Source organism: Vicugna pacos, chromosome X (assembly GCF_048564905.1).
Source record: "Vicugna pacos chromosome X, VicPac4, whole genome shotgun sequence".
NCBI classification, from domain to species: domain Eukaryota; kingdom Metazoa; phylum Chordata; class Mammalia; order Artiodactyla; family Camelidae; genus Vicugna; species Vicugna pacos.
The window spans coordinates 43,682,192-43,704,767 of record NC_133023.1 but is presented as its reverse complement, the minus strand read 5'-3'; the positions used below and the strand labels follow the sequence as shown (position 1 = coordinate 43,704,767).

At 35.8% G+C, this 22,576-nt stretch overlaps 2 pseudogenes; both read left to right on the top strand.

The window, feature by feature from the left end:
- The first annotated feature begins 2,436 nt into the window (after positions 1-2,436).
- LOC140692025 (calcium-transporting ATPase type 2C member 1 pseudogene) lies at positions 2,437-3,180 on the top strand (annotated as a pseudogene).
- A 613-nt stretch (positions 3,181-3,793) lies between these two features.
- Positions 3,794-22,170, top strand: LOC102530522 (elongation factor 1-alpha 1 pseudogene; annotated as a pseudogene).
- Positions 22,171-22,576: the final 406 nt, after the last annotated feature.

Here is a 22,576-nt window from a genome sequence, read left to right as displayed (position 1 = left end):
AAACATATCAAAATACACATTTTGCTTGTTTTGTTTATTTTATGAGGCGGTGGTAATTGAGTTTATTCATTCATTCCTAATATATATAAATAAATAAATGTTTAAAAAGTTTATACTGTATAACACAGGGAACTATATTCAATATCTAATAGAAACTTATGGTGAAAAAGAATATGAAAACAAATATATGTATGTTCTTATATGACTGAAGTATTGTGCTGTATACCAGAAATTGACACATTATAAACTGACTATACTTCAATTAAAAAAAAACTACACATAGACTTACCATATGTTCCAGCAATCCCACTCCCAGGCATATATCTGGAAAAGATGAAAATTCTAATTCAAAAAGATACATGAACCCCAATGTTTATAGTAGCATTATCTACAATAGCCAAAACATAGAAGCAATCTAAATATCCATCAACAGATGAATGGATAAAGATGTGTCATATATATATATGATGGAATATTACTCAGCCATTAAAAACAGTGGAATAATGCCATTTGCAGCAACATGGATGGACCTAGAGATTATCATACTAAGTAAAGTCAGACAAATATATGATATCAGTTATATATGGGATCTAAAAAAAGACACAAATGAACTTATTTACAAAACAGAAAGAGGTTCACCAACATAGAAAACAAACTTATGCTTACCAAAGGTGAAAGGGGGGTATAAATCAGGAATTTGGGATTAACAGATACACACTACTTTATATAAAATAGATAAACAATTAGGGCCTACTTAAAACAGAGGGAGCTATATTCATTATCTTGTAATAACCTATAATGGGAAAGTTTTATATATATATATATATCTATAGATATAGATTTAACTGAATGACTGTTGTACACTTAAAATATTGTAAATCAACTATATGTCAATAAATTTTAAAAAAGAATGTTAGAATTGCTATTTACTTTCAAAGAAGGCTTCAGAACAAGGAAATTTGGGGGGATAAAGGGGGTCATTACATAATGATAAAGAGATTAATTCTTCAAGAGTACATAACAACTCTTAATTTTGTATGTTCCTAACAGAATATTAAAATAAATGAGGCAAAAAAATGACAGAACTGGAAAGAAAAATAGATAAATACATTACTATAATGAGACTGCTACACCCCTCTATTAGGAATTGAGAGTTCCAGCAGGTAGAAAATCAGTAATGACATAGATTAACTGAACAGCACCATCAATAAACTCATTCACATTTCTAGAATACTTCATCTAACTACAGCAGAATACACATTCTTCTCAAGCTCACATGGAACATTCACCAAGATAGACTACATTGTGGGCCATAAAATATACCTCAACAAACTTAAAAGAATATAAATCATACAAAATAATCTCTCAGACAAATTGGAATTGAACCAGGGTTACAGTCCAAGATGGTGATGTACAAGGCTCCTAAATTCACCTTCTCCTCTAGATACATGAAATCTACAACTACACACAGAACAATTCTCTCTGAAAGAAATCCAGAGAATAGCTAGTGACTACTACTCATCAGGCAAATAAAAAAAAAACCACATTGAAATGGGTGAGAAAGGCCTGAGACACACTTTTGCCATAAACCCAACCCCAACACATTAAAGTCAGGCCAGAACTCACTAGTGCTAGATACCCCCTGAAGAGGAACAGGTTTGGATACAACATTAATCACCTCAACTTCTAACATTTCCATCTAGGGGTTGGGGTCCCAAAATACCTAGCTCTGAACGTCACTGGGGCTTGTGTCCATGCTATCCACGAGACCCTAGCAAACAAGGAAAAAGTTTTTAAGTTTGTGAGGACTTGCTGTGGGTATCCTCCCAGGGTTCAAGGCAAAGGCAGCAAGCAAAAATGCTCATCTCCCAGTCTTTCCCTAAAAGAAGTCTATTTGCATACCTTAAAGCTGGAGAATGAAGATAAGCCTCTGAATTTAGCACACATCTAGGGGCTGACTGCCATCTTCCCTAAAGACAGGGAAGACTAGTGGGACCCATTTTTGAAGTTTCCCTCTGCCCCATTCCCTGTTGCTTATATCTCCTTGAAAGGAAATGTGAACACATCTGGGACACAAGATTCTACAGCTGCTATCCAGAAAATGCATCTTCTGATTGTCTTGCCCTCGTGGCCAGTGGTGCTTGCATACATTTGTGGGTGCTACAGGGCTGTAGCAAACAAAGAAAGAGTGCTTAGCCAACTATTTTCCCAGGGCTCAAGCCAAAGACAGCAGTCATTAACACCCATCTCTCCGTCATTCCCTGCAAGAGGCCTATTTGCATCTTACAAGCTGCAGCCAGAGGGTCTGGCCTCTAATATAACACATATCTAGGGGCTGACTCCAATCCTCTCCAAGGACTGGGGAGGTCTGCAGGTGCTGTCTCTGAATTCTCTCTATGGAAAATACAAAAAAAAAAAAAGAAGTAATGTTGCTTTTATGGAACACTGTTCAGATGTAGCAAGCAAAAGGTATTGTCATTAGAACAGGAGACATTTTTTAATTTGGAGAGATTTTTTAAATGATGCAAGCAGAAGAAGTACCAAAAACCCCTCTGCAGAAGAGCATAGACCTCTTAAGAAAACAACTTTCCTTTTACTCCTTTGGTATAATAGATATCATCATGTTGGTTAGCTCATTACTAGAAAAAGATACCCTGGAAATGTTTAGTATTACTGTAAGTTAGCCCATAGCAGAATTCCTGAAGATCTTCCCATTGTGGTCACAGTGACTCTAGCCCTTGGTGTTATGAGAATTTTGAAAAAAAGGGGGCCATAATGAAAAAACTACCTATTGTTGAAACTAGGCTGCTGTAGTGTGATGTGTTCCAATAAAACCTGGACCCTGATGAAGAATGAAATGACCATCACCCACATGTTCATGTCAGATGGCCTTTGCACTGTTACTGGAGTTGGCTACAATCCATTTGTGGAAGTGATCATTGATGATGATGTTATTCATGGGTGCTATAACCCATCTCTTAGCAGAATTGTTGAAGCGGGCTGTGTGTGCAGTAATGCTGTAATTGGAAACAACACTCTAATGGGAAAGCCAATGGAAGGAGCCTTAATTGCTCTTGCAATGAAGTTGGGTTTTGATGGTCTTCAGCAGAATTATATCAGAAAAGCTGAATAGCCTTTTACTTTGAGCAGAAATGAATGACTGTTATGTGTGTGCACTGAATACAGCAGGGCAGATCAGAGATTTGTTTTAAGGGTACTTATAAACAGGTGTTTAAGTATTGTACCATATGTCACAGCATAGGGCAGACCTTGGCACCCACCAAGCAGCAGAGAGATCTGCACCAACAAGAGAAGGCATAAATGGGCTCAGCAGGGCTCAGAGTTCTTTCTTTGACTTCTGGTCCTGACCTGGGACAACTGACATTTCTTGGCTTGGTGGGAATCATTGATCATCCCAGAACTGTTGTGAAAGAAGCTGCTATAACACTCATTGCCTCAGGAGTATTGATAAAAATTATTACTGGGGACTCACAGGAGACTGCATTTGCAATCATTAGTTACCTGGGATTATATTCCAAAACATCCCAGTCAGTCTCAGGAGAAGAACAGATGCAATGGATGTCTAGCAGTTTTCACAAATAGTACAAAAAGTTGTGGTATTTTACAGAGCTAGTCCGAGACATAAGATGAAAATTATTAAGTCTCTACAGAGGAGTGAGAATGTTGTGGCCATGCCAAGAGATGGAGTAAATGATGCATTTGCTTTGAAGGCTACAGACATTGGAGTTGTGATGGATCAGACTGGACAGACTTTTCCAAAGAGGCAGCATACATGATCCTGGTGGATTATGATTTCCAAAACATCATGCCTGCAGTTGAAGAGGGTAGAGGGATTCACAATAATATTAAAATATTTTGTTATATTCCAACTGAGCATGTGTAGAGCAGCATTAACCTTAATCTCATTGGCTACATTAGTGAACTTTTCTAATCCTCTCAATGCCACACAGATTTTCTGGATCAATATTATTAAGGATGGACCTCCAGCTCAGAGCCTTGGAGGAGAGCCAGCGGATAAAGTTGTCATTCATAAAGCTCCACGCAACTGGAAGGACAGAATTTTAACAAAAAACCTGATATTTTAAATACCTTTTTCCTCAATAATCGTTGTGGGACTTTGTCTTCTGGTGGGAGTTATGAGATAATGTGATAACAGAGCAATGAACTTCACATGCCTTGTGTTTTTTGACATGTCCAATGCACTAAGTTCCAAGTCACAGACCAAATCTGTGTTTGAGATTGGATTTTGCAGTAATAAAATGTTTTGCAATGCAGTTCTTGGATCCATTATGAGACAGTTATTATTTACTTTCTTCCGCTTCAAAAAATTTTTCAGACTGAGAGCCTAAATACACTGGATTTGCTGTTTCTTCTAGGTCTTAACTCATCAGTCCACATAGTGGCAGAAATTATAAAGAAGATTGAAAGAGTAGGAGGAAGATCCAGAAGCATGGTACTTTGACAACTTCATCTTTTCTTGAAGTATGATACATATTGCATTCCTTTTATTTGCAAACTATGAATTGCAGTCTGAGGATCATTTAGAAGGGCAAGTTCAAGAGGATAATGAAGATTTGAGAACTTTTGAACTTTTAATTGATTAAAAATGAGCGTTAACGACTTAATTTGAGACTTTAACCTGCAAGTAGTCCCAAATGAAATTATGCAACTTTGATAATATATTCCATGATTTAAATTCGCTTTTGCAATTAAGTGGAACTTTATGAAACATACAGGCAGTTATTCAATTTTTAAAAAGGCAAAGCCTTAATCACCTTCTGCACTTAAAGAGGTCCAACAGTTCAAATGCACTATCTTAGATAGATATGACTTTTTTAGTTTTTAAATATTGTACTATTTATAGCAGTGAGGCTTTCTTACTAATACACAAATACATTTAATCATTTCAAAGGCATTCTATTTAGTTTAGAGGTTGATTCCCAAGAGTGCCATATTTCAGCTACTGTATTTCCTTTTCCCTGCAATGTAAGAATCTCAGCTACCTTGTGTTACCATTTTTGTGTCTCAAGTTTTTTTCACAGGATATGACCAGTGTCAGATCATGGTTCACTTCTTTCTTTTTGTGATTGAAAAGCTTATACTGCAATTTGAAGTAAATATTTGTTTTTCTTACCAAGTTTAAATGGTTGCCTTTATTCCCTTTTCTTCTCTTTCTTTCTTTCTTTTTTTTCTGTATGAGTCTTTGGTTTAACAAAAATAATACAGGGCTGTCAAGTGGCATTTAGATAAGGTACCCATGTCTGTAATTAACACTTAGTCAGAGAGTCAAAAATATTTAAGGCTATTTGGATGAAATTTATAGCAGATTAACATGTTATGCCTTTTTAGAGTTAAATATAAATACATGTTTTGTCAAATGTCATTTTGTAATTCCTTAAGTATAAATCCAAATGCCTCACCTGAAAAAAGAACAAATGCAATTCAATGTCAAAAAAAATCTAATTAAAAATAGGCAGAGAACCTGAATATATATTTTTACAAAGAAGATAAACACATGGGCCAATGGGTATATGAAAAATCCTCAGCATGACTAATCATCAGAGAAATGCATATCAATACCACAATGAGACAGTACCTCAAACCTAGTAAAATAGCTATTGTAAACAAGACAAGACACATGATACTATATAAAGAAAACTCTAAAGGCTCCACACAAAAACTACTAGAACTAATAAAAGAATTCAGAAAGGTAGCAGGAGCTACCATAAGATCTTGTGTATATTTCCCTGTGCTGTACAGTATAATCTTGTTTATCTAGTCTACAATTTTGAAATCTCACAGAGAAAAAAATGTGACAATGAATATATATATGTTCATGTATAACTGAAAAATTGTGCTCTACACTGAAATTTGACACAACATTGTAAAATGATTATAAATCAATAAAAAATGTTTTTAAAAAAGGTAGCAGGATACATGATTAATGTACAAAAATCAGTTACATTTCTTTACATTAATGATGAATCAACAGGAAAAAAAAAGTAAAGAAACAATCCCTTTTAAAATTGCATACAAGGTAATAAAATACATAGGAATAAATCTAACCAAGGATGTGAAAGACTTACACATGGAGAACTGTAAAACATTCATTAAAGAAGATTTAAAGAAATGGAAAGATATCCCACACTCCTGGATTGGAAGAATCAATATTGTTAAAATGGTCACACTGCCCAAGGCAATCTACAGATTTAATGCAATCCCTATCCAACTACCCAGGACATATTTCACAGAACTAGAACAAATCATAATAAAATTTATATGGAACCATCAAAGACCTAGAATTGCCAAAGCATTACTGAAGAGAAAGAATGAGGCTGGAGGAATAACCCACCCAGACATCAGACAATACTATAGAGCTACAGTCATCAAAACAGCATAGTACTGGTACAAAAATAGACATATGGATCAATGGAACAGAATCAAGAGCCCAGAAATGAACCCAAAAACTTTTGGTCAATTAATCTTTGACAAAGGAGGCAAGAATATACAATGGAATAAAGACAGTCTCTTCAGCAAATGGTGTTGGGATAATTGAACAGCTGCATGTAAATCAATGAAGTTAGACTATTCCCTCACACCATACACAAAAATAAACTCAAAATGAATTAAAGACTTAAAAATAAGACAAGATACAATAAACCTCCTAGAAGAAAACATAGGCAAATCATTATCTCACATAAATCTCAGCAATGTTCTCCTAGGGAAGTCTACTGAGGCAATAGAAATAAAAGCAAAAATAAACAAATGAGACCTAATTTTAACTTACAAGCTTTTGCACAGAAAAGGAAACCATAAGCAAAACAAAAAGACAACATCTGGAATGGGAGAAAATATTTGCAAAAGGTGAAACTGACAAAGGCTTAATTTCCTGAATATATAAACAGCTCATACAACTTAATAAGAAAAAACAAACCACCCAATCCAAAAATGGGCAGAAGACCTTAACAAGCAATTCTCCAATGAAGACATACAAATGGCCAATAGGCACATAAAATGCTTAATATCACTAATTATCAGGGAAATGCAAATCAAAACTACATTAAGATATCACCTCACACTAGTCAGAATGGCTGTCATTCAAAAGTCCACAACTGATAAATGCTGGAGAGGGTGTGGAGAAAAGGGGACCCTCCTACACTGTTGGTGGGAATGTAGTTTTGTGCAGCCATTGTGGAAGAGTATGGTAATCCATCAAAAAGCTAAAAATAGACTTACCATATGATCCAGCAACCCCACTCCTGGGCATATATCCAGAGGGAATCTTAATTCAAAAAGATACATGCACCCCAATGTTCATAGCAGCACTATTTATAATAGCCAAGAATGAAAACAACCTAAATTTCCATTAACAGATGACCAGATAAAGAGGTTGTGGTATATTTATACAGTGGAACACTTCTCAGTCATTAAAAATAATAAAATAATGTCATTTGCAACAACATCGATGTCCCTGGAGAATACCATTCTAAGTGAAGTAAGCCAGATAGAGAAAGAAAAATACCACATGATATCACTCATATGTGGAATCAAAAATAAGACAAATGAACTTATTCAAACAGAAACAGACTCACAGAAAGAAAACAAAATTATGGTTACCAGCTGGGGAAGGGGGTGGGAAGGGATAAATTGGGAGTTTGAGATTTGCAAATACTTAACTAATATATATAAAATAGATAAACAACAAGTTTATACTTTATAGCACAGGAAACTATATTCAATATCTTGTAGTAACTTATGGTGAAGAAGAGTATGGAAATGTATATATGTATGTTCATGTATAACTGAAGAATTATGCTGTACATCAGATATTGACACAAAATTGTAAACTGACTATACTTCAATAGATAAATATATATATACAAAAAAGATATTAATAACAACTCCATGCCCACATATTTGAAAATCTTAGTGAAATGGACCAATTTCTTGAAAAACATAATCTACCAGAACTCACATGTCCTGATCTTTTTTTATTATGATAAAATATATATAAATTAGAATTTACCATTTTAACATTCCAGTGTTGTGCAATCATCACCACTATCTATTCCAAGAATAATTTTATAAGTACAAACTGAAACTACATACCCATTAGGAATAATTCCCTGTTATTCCCCTCTCCCAGCCCTGGCAACTACTACTCTACTTTCTATCTCTGAATTTTAATATTCTAGGTAGCTCATATAAGCAGAATTATTAAATATTTACCCTTTTGTGTCTGATTCATTTCACTTAGCTTAATGTCTTCAAGTTTCATCCATATTGTAGCATGTATGAAAATGTCATCCCTTTTTAAAGCTGAATAATATTCCATAATATATATATACCACTCAGTTTATCCATTTATCTATCAATGGGTGTGTGGGTTGTTTTCATTTCTTGCCTGTTGTGAATATGCTGCTATGAACATTGGTATACAAATATCTGTTCAATTCCTTTGGGTATAAACCCAGAAGTGGAATTGCTAGATCATAAAGTATACTGTTTATGTATATTTTTTGAGAAACTAACATAACTTTTCCACAGCAACAGCTCCTTTTTACATCCCCAATAAATTCACAATGGTTCCAATTTCTCTATATTCTAACCAAAACTCATGGTTTTCTGGTTTTTGTTTTGTTTTTCACAATGCCATCCTAGTAGGTCTGAAGTCGTATCTCACTATGGTTTTGATTTGCACTTCCTTACTGATTAATAACATTGAGCATCTTTTTGTGTATTTATTGGACATTTATATAAATTGTTTGGAGAAATATTTATTCTAGTCAATTGCACATATTTAAATTGGATTTTTGCTTTTTTGTTATTGAATTTTAGAGGTTCTTTACACATTATGTCTATTAATCTTTCCTCAGATATATGATTTGCAAATATTTTGTCCCATTCTGTAGGACACTTTTTTCTTTCTTGATAGTGTCCTACTATGTCTAATTTTTAATTTTGATGAAGCATAATTTACCTATTTTTCTCTTTTGTTGCCTGGGCTTTTGGTGTCACATCAAAAAAAATCATGGCTAAATTCAATGTCATCAAGATTTTCTCATTTGATTTATTGTTTAGCCCTTAAATTTAAGTTCTTATTCCATTTTGAGTTAATTTTTAGATATACTGTGAGGCAAGTGTCCAACTTCATCCTTTTGCATGTGGATATCATTTTCCTAGCACTGTTTGTTGAAAAGATTGCCATTTTTGCATTAAATAGTTTTGACACTCTTGTTGAAAATTATTTAACTACAAATGCAAGTGTTTATTTCTGAATTGTCTATTCTAGTCTAGTGGTCTAAATGTCTGTCTTTCTTCTAGTACCACATTATTGTCATTATTGTAGCTTTGTAGGGATATTTGAGATAAGTATGAGTGAGTCTTCCAAAATTGTTCTTCCTTTCCAAGATTGTTTTGGCTATTCAGGATTCCTGGAGATTATACATGAACTTTAGGATAGATTTTTCTCTTTCTGCCAAAAATGTCATTGACATTTTTATTCGGATTGCATTGAATCTGTAGATTGCTTTGTACATAACATATTAACATGTTAACATGTTAACAAACTATATTATGTAATACATGAACATAGTCTGTCTTTCCACTTATTTTTGTTTTCTTTAATCCTTTCAGCAATGTTTTGTAGTTTTCAGTGTACAAGGCTGACCCAAGGTTTTTTCTTGTCGGGAGGTTTTTAATTACTGATTCAATCCCTTTACTAATTACAGGTCTATTCGAATTTTCTGTTTCTTGCTGATTTAGGCCTGGTAGGTTTCTGTTAATTTGTCCATTTCATCTAGGTTATACAGTTTGTTGGCATAGAATTGTTCATAGAACTATTATAATCTTTTTTATTTCCATATAATTGGCAGTTAATGTTTCCACTTTCATTTCTGATTTTGGTAATTTGAGTCTTCTCTCTTTTTTTTTGTTAGTCTAGCTAAATGTTTGTCAATTTTTTTGATATTTTCAAGAAACCAACCTCTGGTTTCATTAATTTTCTCTACTGTTTTTCCTTTCCCTGTTGTAACTCAGCCATAATGTTTATTATTTCCTTCCATCTGCTAGATTTAGACTTAGTTTCTTATGGTTCTATAGGTGTCAAGTTGAGTTATTGATTTGAGTTCTTTCTTTTTAAACATAAGCATTTACCAGTATAAAATTTCATCTTAGCACTGCTTTCAGTGCATACTGTAAGATTTAGCATGCTATATTTCCATTTCATTTGTTTCAAGATATTCTAACTGCCCTTGTAATTTCTTCTCTGATACACTGGTTGTTTAAAAGTGTGTTTTTCAATTTTCATATCTTCCTGATTTTCCATTTTTCTTCTAATCTTAATATATTATTTCATACCATCATATTCATAAAAAAATACTTTAGTTTCACTCTTTTAAAATTTATTGAGTTGTTTTGTGGCCTAACATATGGACTATCCTGGGGAATGTTTCGTGTGCACTCAAGAAAGAAGTGTATTCTACTGTTGAGGTTGAGTATTCTGTATATGTCTGTTAGGTCTAATTGGTCTATAGTGTTTTTCAAGTCCTCTATTTCCTTAGTGATCATCTGTATGTTTGTTCTTTCCATTATTCAAACTGCAGTACTAATGTCTCCTATAATAATTTTATAGATGTTTTTGTCTTCCTTCAGTTCTGTCAATGTTTGCTTCATATATTTTACAGCTCTGATGTTTCGTGCATATATGTTTATAGTTGTTATTCCTTTTTGATTAATTAACTCTTACCAATATATAATATCATTTATTGTCTGTTGTAACAGTTTTTGAATTAAAGTCTATTTTGCCTGATATTACTAAAGCTGCTCCAGCTATCTTTCAGTTATAATTTTCATGGAATGTCTTTTTCAATTTTTCCACTTTCATATCATGTGTGTCCACAGACCCATAATAGGTCTCTTGTATGTAGCACATAGTGGGATTATTTTCTTAACATTTTTATTGATTTATAATTATTTTACAATGTTGTGTCAAATTCCAGTGTTCAGCACAATTTTTCAGTCATTCATGGACATATACACACTCATTGTCACTTTTTTTTCTCTGTGAGTTACCATAACATTTTGTGTATATTTCCCTGTGTTATATAGTGTAATCTTGTTTATCTATTCTACAATTTTGAAATCCCAGTCTATCCCTTCCCACCCTCAACCCCCCTGGCAACCACAAGTCTGTATTCTCTGTCTATGAGTGTATTTCTGTCCTGTATTTACGCTTTGTTTTTCTTCGTCTGTTTGTTTGTTAGTTTCTGTTTTTGTTTTTTAGATTCCACATATGAGTGATCTCATATGGTATTTTTCTTTCTCTTTCTGGCTTACTTCACTTAGAATGACATTCTCCAGGAGCATCCATGTTTCTGCAAATGGCATTATGTTGTTGGTTTTTATGGCTGAATGCTATTCCATTGTATATATATACCACTTCTTTTTTTAACATTTTTTATTGATTCATAATCATTTTACAGTGTTGTGTCAAATTCCAGTGTTCAGCACAATTTTTCAGTCATTCATGGACATATACACACTCATTGTCACATTTTTTTCTCTGTGATTTATCATAACATTTTGTGTATATTTCCCTGTGCTATACAGTGTAATCTTGTTTATCTATTCTACAATTTTGAAACCCCAGTCTATCCCTTCCCACCCTCTACCCCGCCCCCCACCCCGGTAACCACAAGTGTGTATTCTCTGTCCATGAGTCTATTTCTGTCCTGTATTTAAGCTTTGTTTTTGTTTGTTTGTTTGTTTTTGTTTTTTAGATTCCACATATGAGCGATCTCATATGGTATTTTTTTTCTCTTTCTGGCTTACTTCACTTAGGATGACATTCTCTAGGAGCATCCATGTTGCTGAAAATGGCATTATGTTGTCGGTTTTTATGGCTGAGTAGTATTCCATTGTATAAATATACCACTTCTTCTTTATCCAGTCACCTGTTGATGGACATTTAGGCTGTTTCCATGTTTTGGCTATTGTAAATAGTGCTGCTATGAACATTGGGGTGCAGGTGTCATCCTGAAGTAGGGTTCCTTCTGGATACAAGCCCAGGGGTGGGATTCCTGGTTCATATGGTAAGTCTATTCCTAGTCTTTTGAGGAATCTCCACACTGTTTTCCATAGTGGCTGCACCAAACTGTATTCCCACCAGCAGTGTAGGAGGATACCCCTTTCTCCACAGCCTCTTCAGCATTTGTCATTTGTGGATTTTTGAATGATGGCCATTCTGACTGGTGTGAGGTGATACCTCATTGTAGTTTTGATTTGCATTTCTCTGATAATTAGTGATATTGAGCATTTTTTCATGTGCCTTTTGATCATATGTATGTCTTCCTTGGAGAATTGCTTGTTTAGATATTCTGCCCATTTTTGGATTGGGCTGTTTATTTTTTTCTTATTGAGTCTATGAGCTGCTTATATATTCCGGAGATCAAGCCTTTGTCGGTTTCATTTGCAAAAATTTTTTCCCATTCCGTAGGTTTTCTTCTTGTTTTACTTCTGGTTTCCTTTGCTCTGCAGAAGATTGTAAGTTTGATTAGGTCCCATTTGTTTATTCTTGCTTTTATTTCTTCTAGGAGAAAACTTTTGAAATGCATGTCAGATAATGTTTTGCCTATGTTTTCCTCTAGGAGGTTTATTGTATCTTGACTTATGTTTAAGTCTTTAATCCATTTTGAGTTGATTTTTGTATATGGTGTAAGGGAGTGTTCTAGCTTCACTGTTTTACATGCTGCTGTCCAGTTTTCCCAACACCATTTGCTGAAGAGACTGTCTCTATTCCATTGCATATTGTTGCCTCCTTTGTCGAAGATTTGTTGACCAAAAGCTTGTGGGTTCATTTCTGGGCTTTCTATTCTGTTCCATTGGTCTATATGTCTGTTTTGGTACCAATACCATGCTGTCTTGATGACTGTAGCTCTATAGTATTGTCTGATGTCTGGGAGAGTTATTCCTCCAGCCTCATTATTTCTCTTCAGTAATGCTTTGGCAATTCTAGGTCTTTGATGGTTCCATATAAATTTTATTATGATTTGTTCTAGTTCTGTGAAATATGTCCTGGGTAATTGGATAGGGATTGCATTAAATCTGTAGATTGCCTTGGTCAGTGTGACCATTTTAAACATATTAATTCTTCCAAAACAAGAGCATGGAATATCTTTCCATTTTTTAAAGTCTTCTTTGATTTCCTTCATCAATGGTTTATAGTTTTCTGTGTATAATTCTTTCACCTCCTTGGTTAGATTTATTCCCAGATATTTTATTACTTTGGGTGCTATTTTAAAGGGGATTGTTTCTTTACTTTCTTTTTCTGTTGATTCATCATTAGTGTAAAGAAATGCCACTGATTTTTGAATGTTAATTTTGTAACCTGCTACCTTGCTGACTTCTTCAATCAGCTCTAGTAGCTTTTGTGTGGACCTTTTAGGGTTTTCTATGTATAGTAACATGTTGTCAGCATACAGTGACACTTTCACCTCTTCTTTTCCAATTTGGATCCCTTTTATTTCTTTCTCTTGCCTGTTTGGTATGGCTAGGACTTCCAGGACTATGTTGAATAGGAGTGGTGATAGTGGGCATCCTTGTCTTGTCCCAGATTTTAGTGGGAAGCTTTTGAGTTTTTCACCGTTGAGTACTATGCTGTCTGTAGGTTTGTCATATATAGCTTTTATTATGTTGAGATATGTTCCCTCTATACCCACTTTGGCGAGAGTTTTTATCATAAATGGGTGTTGAAATTTATCAAATGCTTTTTCTGCATCGATTGAGATGATCATGTGGTTTTTGTCCTTTCTCTTGTTGATGTGATGTATTACATTGATTGATTTGTGTATGTTGAACCAGCCTTGTGTCCCTGGGATGAACCCCACTTGGTCATGATGTATAATCTTTTTTATGTGTTGTTGGATTCTATTTGCTAAAATTTTGGTGAGGATTTTGGCGTCTATGTTCATCAGTGATATTGGCCTATAATTCTATTTTTCGGTAGTGTCTTTGCCTGGTTTTGGTATCAGGGTGATGGTGGCTTCATAGAATGTGTTTGGGAGTATTCCCTCCTTTTCAGTCTTCTGGAAGAGTTTGAGAAGGACTGGTATGAGTTCTTCTTTGTATGTTTGGTAGAATTCCCTGGTGAAGCCATCTGGTCCTGGACTTTTATTTGTAGGGAGGTTTGTAATTGCTATTTCTATTTCCTTTCTAGTGATCGGATTGTTCAAGTGTTCAGATTCTTCTTGATTCAGTCTTGGTGGACAGTATGTTTCCAGAAACTTGTCCATCTCCTCTAGGTTATCCAGTTTGGTTCCATATACTTTTTCATAATATTCTCATATGATATTCTGTATTTCTATTTTGTTTGTTGTAATTTATCCATTTTCCTTTCTTATTTTGCTAATTTGTGCTCTCTCTTTTTTCTTCTTTGTGAGTTTGGCCAGAGGTTTGTCGATTTTATTTACTTTTTCAAAAAACCAGCTTTTGGTTTGGTTGATTTTTTCTATGGTCTTGTTAATGTCTATTGTATTTAATTCCTCTCTGATCTTTATTATTTCCTTCCTTCTGCTGCTTTTTGGGGCTTTTTGTTCTTCTTCTTCTAATTCATTCAGGTGGTGGGTTAACTTGTTTATTTGAGATTGTTCTTGTTTTTTGAGGAAGGCCTGTATAGCTGTAAACTTCCCTCTTAGCACTGCCTTTACTGTGTCCCATAGGTTTTGAGTGGTTGTGCTTTCATTATCATTTGTCTCAAGGTATTTTTTAATTTCAACTTTGATTTCCTCATTGACCCATTGTTTTTTCAATAACATATTGTTTAATCTCCATGCTTTTCTTTTTTTCTCCTTGGTATCTCTGTTGTTGATTTCCAGTTTCATGGCATTGTGGTCAGTAAAGATGCTTGAGATAATTTCTATCTTCTTAAATTTGTTGAGGTTTCTTTTGTGCCCAAGTACATGATCGATCCTGGAAAATGTTCCATGTGCACTTGAAAAGAATGTATATTCTATTTTTGGGGGGTGTAATGCTCTGAAAATATCCACCAAATCTAGTTTTTCTATTGTATTATTTAATTTCTCTGTTGCCTTGTTTATTTTCTGTCTAGAAGATCTGTCTAGTGATGTTAATGCAGTGTTAAAATTTCCAACTATGATTGTATTCCCATCAATATCCCCCTTTATATCTGTTAGTAATTCTTGTATGTACTTAGGTGCTCCCATATTGGGTGCATATATATTAACGAGTGTAATATCCTCATCTTGCATCACTCCTTCAATCATTATAAAATGTCCTTCTTTATCTTTCTTTATGGACTTTGTTTTAAAGTCTATTTTGTCTGAAATCAGTACTGCAACACCTGCTTTTTTGGCTTTTCCATTTGCATGAAATATCCTTTTCCATCCTTTCACTCTCAATCTATATGTGTCCTTCTCCCTAAAGTGGGTCTCTTGTATGCAGCATATTGAAGGTTCTTGCTTTATTATCCAGTCTGCCACTCTATGTCTTTTGACTGGAGCATTTTAATCCATTCTGCTAATCAATGACTTTTGATTGAAAAGTTTAATGAATTTGCATTTAAGGTCATTACTGATAGGGAAGCACTTGCTTTATCCACATTGTTATTTGTTTCCCATATGTCTCAAGTTTTTTATCACTCATTTTTTCCATTATTGGTTTCCTTAGTATAGAGTTTTTTTTTGTAGTGACATACTTTGATTACCTATTCATTTCCTTACATTATATTTATATATTTTCTTATATTTTTGTATATTCTGTAAACATTATCTTTGTGGTTACTGCAGAGATTGTGTATAACACTCTAACGTTATGACAATATATTTAAAATTGACACCAACTTAACTTCAATAATATACAAAAACTCTATTCCTTTATAATTCTGTACTCCTTATCTTCTCAATGTTACAAATAATTATTTAATAATGTATACCCATTAACAAAGATTCTTGATGATTTGTATGCATTCATAAAAAATAAAAAGTGAAGTTACAAACCAAAATTACAATAATAATGAGTTTTATATTTGCCCATGTATTTGCTCTTAAATGAGATTATTATTTCCTCATATTACTTTGAGTTACCATCTAGCATCGTCTTATTTCAATCAAAAGGACTCCACTTAGTATTTGTTGTAGAGAATGTTTAGTGGAAATGCACTCTTTCAGACTTTGTTTATCTGAAATTGTCTTAATTTCTTATTTTTCAAGGATAGTTTTGCCAGTTATAGAATACTCAAAGATAGTGATGTCAGCAAGATGAAAGAGCTGTTTTCTACAATTTGAACATAAAAAAACTAGTTGCATTTCTATACACTAAAAATAAACTATCTGAAAGAGAAATTTGAAGAACAATACCATTTACAACAACATCTAAGGCAACAAAATATTAGGTATAAATTTAGTCAAGGAGATACAATACCTGTACATGAAAAACTGTAAGTCAATGATGAAAGAAATTGAATAAGACACAAATAAATGGAAAGGTATTATGTGTTTATGGAGTGGAAGAACTGATATTTTTGAAATGTCCATACTACCCAGATTCAATGCAATCTGTATCAAAAGTGCAATGGCAATTTTCACAGATATAGAGAAAACCATGCTAAAATTTGTATGGAACAGCTAATGACCCTGAATATCCAAAACAATCTTAAGGGGAAAAAAGCTGGAAACATCACACATTCTGAATTCAAACTATATTACAAAGCTATAATGATCAAAACAGTATGGTGCTAGCATAAAAACAAACAGATAGAACAACAGAACAGAATATGGAGCCTAGAAGTAAAATTAAACATCTGCAGTCAATATTCTTTGACAAAGACACCAAGAACACAATGAAGAAAGGACAGTCTCTTCAATAAATGTTGTTAGAAAAACTGGTTATCAATGCACAAAAGAAAGAAATTGGAACCCCTATTTTGCACCACTCACAAAAATGAACTCAAATTGTATTAAAAACTTAAATATAAGACCTAAAGCCATAAAACTCCTAGAAGAAAACATAGGAGAAAGTTTCTTGACATTGGTCTTGGCAATGATTCTTTACATAGGACACTAAAAGCATAAGCAATAAAAGTAAAATTAAACAAGTAGGACAATATCAAACTTAAAATCTTCTGTATAGCAAAGGAAACATAAAATTAAAAGACAATCTGTGGGATGGGGAAATATTTTTAAACCATCTACCTGATTAGGGGTTAATATATAAAATATATAAGGAGCACACATATCAATAGGAAAAAATCTCAGTATAAAAATGATTAAAGAAGCTGAACAGACATTTTTCTAAAGAAGACATACAGATGGAAGGGGGATTGGTCAATATGATGGAGCAGAAAGACCCTGAGCTCACCTCCTCTCACAAGCACATCAAAATTATAACTATTTGCAAAATGACCATCAAATAAAAAGACCAAAACTGATCTGAAAATATCTTCTACAACTAAAGATATAAAGATGGAAACAGAACAAGGTGGGTAGGAGGGTCAGAGTCATGATACAGTAAGGTGCCATCCCCCTGGGCGAGTGACCCACAAATGGGAGAATAATTACAATTGCAGAGGCTTCCTGAAAATAGTGAGAGGTCTGAGCCCCATATTGGGGATCCTGCACTGGAAGATGAGCTCCAAGAGCATTTGGCTTTGAAGGTCAGTAGGGCTTACTTTTGAAAGTTCCAGAGGGCTGTGGAAAATAGAGATGCCACTCTTAAAGGGTACACACAAAATCTCACAAACTCTGGGACCAAGAGCAGAAGCAATCATTTGATAGGAGCCTAGGTCAGACCTATCTGTTGATCTTGGAGAGTCTTCCAGAAAGGCAGGAGGCAATTGAAGCTCACCCTGTGGATATAGGCACTGGAAGAAGCCATTCTGGGGAGCTGGTGCTGGCAAGTGCAATTTTGGAATCCTCCCTCTAGTTTATTAGCCCCAGGATTCATCCCAAGGTGGCCCACCAGTCTTCACGCACCAGTACTGGGATACCTCAGGCCAAGCAACTAACTGGGAATAGACACAGCCCCACTCACCAGTAGCCAGGCTGCCTTAAAGCTCCCTGAGCCCACAGCCACCTCAAATATGGCTCTGCCCAATAGAAGGTCCAGGAACCACCCCTACAATCCAGTGAACAGACATTAGACCAGGACCCCCAAGGCCCTGCAGCCAGAGAACCCAGGACCCAGCTCCACCCACCAGTGTACAGGCACCAGCCAAAGAATCCTCTGGGCCTCAGCCCCACCCTCCAGGGAGACTGCTTTAGTCTCTGGCCTAGCCTCACCCATTAGGGAGCAGACATCAGCAGCAAGAAAACTGCAGCCTTGCAATCTATGGATTCCGCCCACCCATCCACAGGCCATATGCTGCCCTGGGACTGGTTGGGACCTGGCTCCACATACTAGAAGGCCAACACAAGCTTTGGGACACTCCAGACCAGACACCATATCCAACTGTGTTAGGAGCCAGACTCACCTTTCAATGATCTGACACCAGCTTTGGTATCCCTGGGCCTTGAAACCAGACCCCAGGTCCTGGCTTTACACACCAGTGGGTAGTCATAAGCCCCAGGGTCTCCTGGACACTGATACCACCTACTAGTAAATAAGCACTAGCCCTGGGTTCCCCACCTCAAGGTTCTACAATCAGCTGCCTTGTGGCCTGGTCCTGCAAACCAGTGGTTGGCAGCCTCCACACAAGGCAGGGCCTGGCAACCAACTGAACTGGGTGTGAACCAAGCCTACCAGATCACCCACATAGACAGCCTGCCACAAGTGAAAGACTCATGCAGACATCATAGGGGGAACCCCTGGAGTATGTAGCTTTGGTGACAAGAGGGGAGTGTGCTGCAAAGATACACAGGACATCTTGTACAAAAGACCACTTCTCCAAAGTCAGGAAATGTAACTAACATGCAAGATACATAAAAATAAAAACAGTAACTTAGGCAAAATGAGACAACAGAGGAATATGTTCCAAATGAAGGAACAAGATAAAACCCCAGAAGGGAAACTAAGAGAAGTGAAAATAGGAAATCTACCTGAGAAAGAGTTCACGGTAGTGATTGTAAAGATCATCAAAGAACTTGGGAGAAGAATGGATACATAGAGTGAGAAGTTAAAACTTTTTAACAAAGAGTTAGAATATATAAATAACTATCAAACAGATGGAGAATATAATAACTGAAATAAAAAATACATTAAAAAGAATCAACAGTAGACTAAATGATGTAGAGGAATTGATCAGTGAACTGGAAGACAGAGTAGTGGAAATCACTGATGCAGAACAGAACAAAGAAAAAAGAATGAAAGGAAAGAGGACAGTTTAAAAAATCTCTGGGACAACATCAAGCACACTAATATTCACATTATAGAAGTCCCAGAAGGAGAAGAGAGAAAGGGACTGAGAAAATAATTGAAGACATAAGAACTGAAAACTTCCTTAACCTGGAAAAGGAAACAGGCATCTGAGTCCAAGAAGAGCAGAGTCCCAAACAGAATTAACCCAAAGAAAAATACATCAAGACACATTGTAATTAAAAAGGCAAAAATTAAGGCTAAAGAGAGAATATTAAAAGCAGTGTAGATGAAGAATGTCACCTGCCAGATCAGTAAACAAAGGATGTTGTGCCAAGTCAAGCCATCATTCACTGCAGCCACCCTCAACTGTGCACCCTGAGGAGATTCAAGATAGAGAAAAATGATACTGGCCCTAGATAGTTAAGGTGCATATCAAAGAAATGACTTCAATACGCTGAGGCTCTTGCATCTTCCCATAAATAGAAAAGTGCTAAATTCATTAACATGAGATGTCTGGTTTTCTTCAAGTAACAGTCAACTTCTAATGTTCCAATTACATGGGGTCTTTTTTTTTTCACAAAATCTCCTGTATATCCTGGTTGCTCCCTTATCTCTTCAGAACAGTCCCTCAGAGCTTCCTGAGAGGCTGTCTCCTGGACTTCAGTTCTCAGTATGACTGCTGAATAAAACATAATTATCAACTTTTAGGTTGTCCTTTTTTTTTAAATAAACAATTTCAGTGACCAAAGAAGGGACCCAGAGCAAACTTTTCTCCTTTGCCTGAACTCTAAGAGGATCCAGAGCCTCAGTACCAGCAGAGGCATCTTAGGCCTGTCCACCTACTTGGAGAGCCCAGACAAATTCGAGTGAGTCTCTCCTGGTTCTCAGATCTTACAGTTATTGGTTGATAATCCTGAGTTTTATTTGGTGGTGTCTAACTGGTACCTGGCTTCCCAGTTGAAAGATACTGGGAAATGACCCCCCAGTTGAAGGATACTGGGAGAACCTGATTGAAAGACACTGGGAGTTGCTCAGCTGAGAGACACTGAGAAGTCTGGACTGGCTGGTTATGTGAGAGACTGGCCTAACACCTTTGCTTCCAACTAACACTCCAGCCAGGTTTATGTAAGTACAAAACTTATAAGTCCATACTTAATTGGGAATTAAAGAAAATCTTGCCCTGAAAATTGGGCAAATGGGTTTGCCACCAGAACACAGATGTCATGAAAACCACTGCTAAACCTAAGCCAACACTGGAAAGAAGACTCACATCAACATCATAGTCACTGGACACATAGATTCAGTCAAATCTAACACTACTGGCCATCTGATCTACAAATGTGGTGGGATCAACAGAAGAACCATTGAAAAGTTCAAGAAGGAGGCTGTTGAGATGGGAAAGGGCTCCTTCAAGTATGCCTGGATCTTGGACAAACTGAAAGCTGAACTTGAGCATGGTATCACCATTGCTAACTCCTTGTGGAAATTTGAGACCAGTAAGTACTATGTGACCATAATGGATGCCCCAGACACAGAGACTTTATCAAAAACATGATTACAGACACATCTCAGGCTGACTGTGCTGTCCTGATTGTTGCTGCTGGTGTTGGTGAATTTGAAGCAGATATCTCCAAGAATGGGCAGACTTGTGAGCATGCCTTTCTGGCTTACACTCTGGGTGTGAAATAACTGACTGTTGGCATTAACAAAATGGATTCTCTGGGATTTCAAAATTGTAGAATAGATAAACAAGATTATACTATACAGCACAGGGAAATATACACAAGATCTTATGGTAGCTCACAGAGAAAAAAATGTGACACTGAATATATATATGTTCATGTATAACTGAAAAATTGTGCTGAACACTGGAATTTGACACAACATTGTAAAATGATTATAAATCAATAAAAAATGTTAAAAAAAATAAAATCACAAAAAATGGATTCCACTGAGCCACCCTACACCCAGAAGAGATAAGAGGAAATTGTTAATAAAGTCAGCACCTACATTAAGAAAATTGGCTACTACCCTGACACAGTAGCATTTGTGTCAATTTCAGGCTGGAATGGTGACAACACATTGGAGCCAAGTGCTAATGTGCTTTGGTTCAAAGAATAGAAAGCCACCCATAAAGATGGCAATGCCAGTGGAATCACATTTCTTGAAGCTCTGGATGGCATCCTGCCATCAGCTTATCCAACTGACAAGCCCTTGCATCTGCCCCTCCATGAAGTCTACAAAATTGGTGGTATTGATACCATCCCTGTGGGTCGAGTGGAGACTGGTGTTCTCAAGCCTGGTAGTCACCTTTGCTCCAGTCAATATTACAACTAAAGTCAAGTCTGTTGAAATGCACCACAAACCTTTGAGTGAAGCCCTTCCTGGAGACAACCAGGGCTTCAATGTCAAGAACATGTCTGTCAAGGATGTTCCTAATAGCAATGTAGCTAGTTACAGCAAAAATGATCCACCAATGGGAGCAGTTGGTTTCACAGCTCAGGTGATTATCTTGAACCATCCAGGCCAAATCAGTGCTGGATTTGCACCTGTGCTGGATTGTCACACAGCCCATGTTGCTTGCAAGTTTGCTAAGCTAAAGGAGAAGATTGTCATTCTGGTAATAAGCTAGAAAGTGGCCCAAGTTCTTAAAATCTGGTCATGCTGCCATCATTGACATGGTTCCTAGAAAGCCCATGTGTGTTGAGACTGTATCCTCCTCTGGGCCATTTTGCTGTTCATGACATGGGACAGATGTTTGCTGTGGGTGTCAGAAAGGCAGTGGATAAGAAGGCAGCTAGACCTGGCAAGGTCACCAAGTGTGCCCAGAAGGCTAAATGAAAATTATACCCTATACCTGCCACCCAGTCTTAATCAGTGGTGGGAGAACAGTCTCAGAACTGTTTGTCTCAGTTAGCCATTTAAGTTTAATAGTAAAAATACTAGTTAATGATAACAGTGTATTGTAAAACCTTCAGAAGGAAAGGAGAATTTTTGTGAATCATTTGTTTTGTTTGGGACAGTTTTAAGTTATTAATTTTTAAAATCAGTACTTTTTCATGGAAACAACTTGACCAAAAATCTGTCATAGAATTTTAAGACCCATTAAAACAAAGTTTAATGAGAAAGAAAAATCTTTCCCTGAAATGTGGAGCTCTTTTATTGTGTATGCAGTTAAATTAGAGAAAGCTGGCTTGATAAAACATTTTTTTATTAATTCAGATCCTAAAAAATCAAAAGCCCTTCT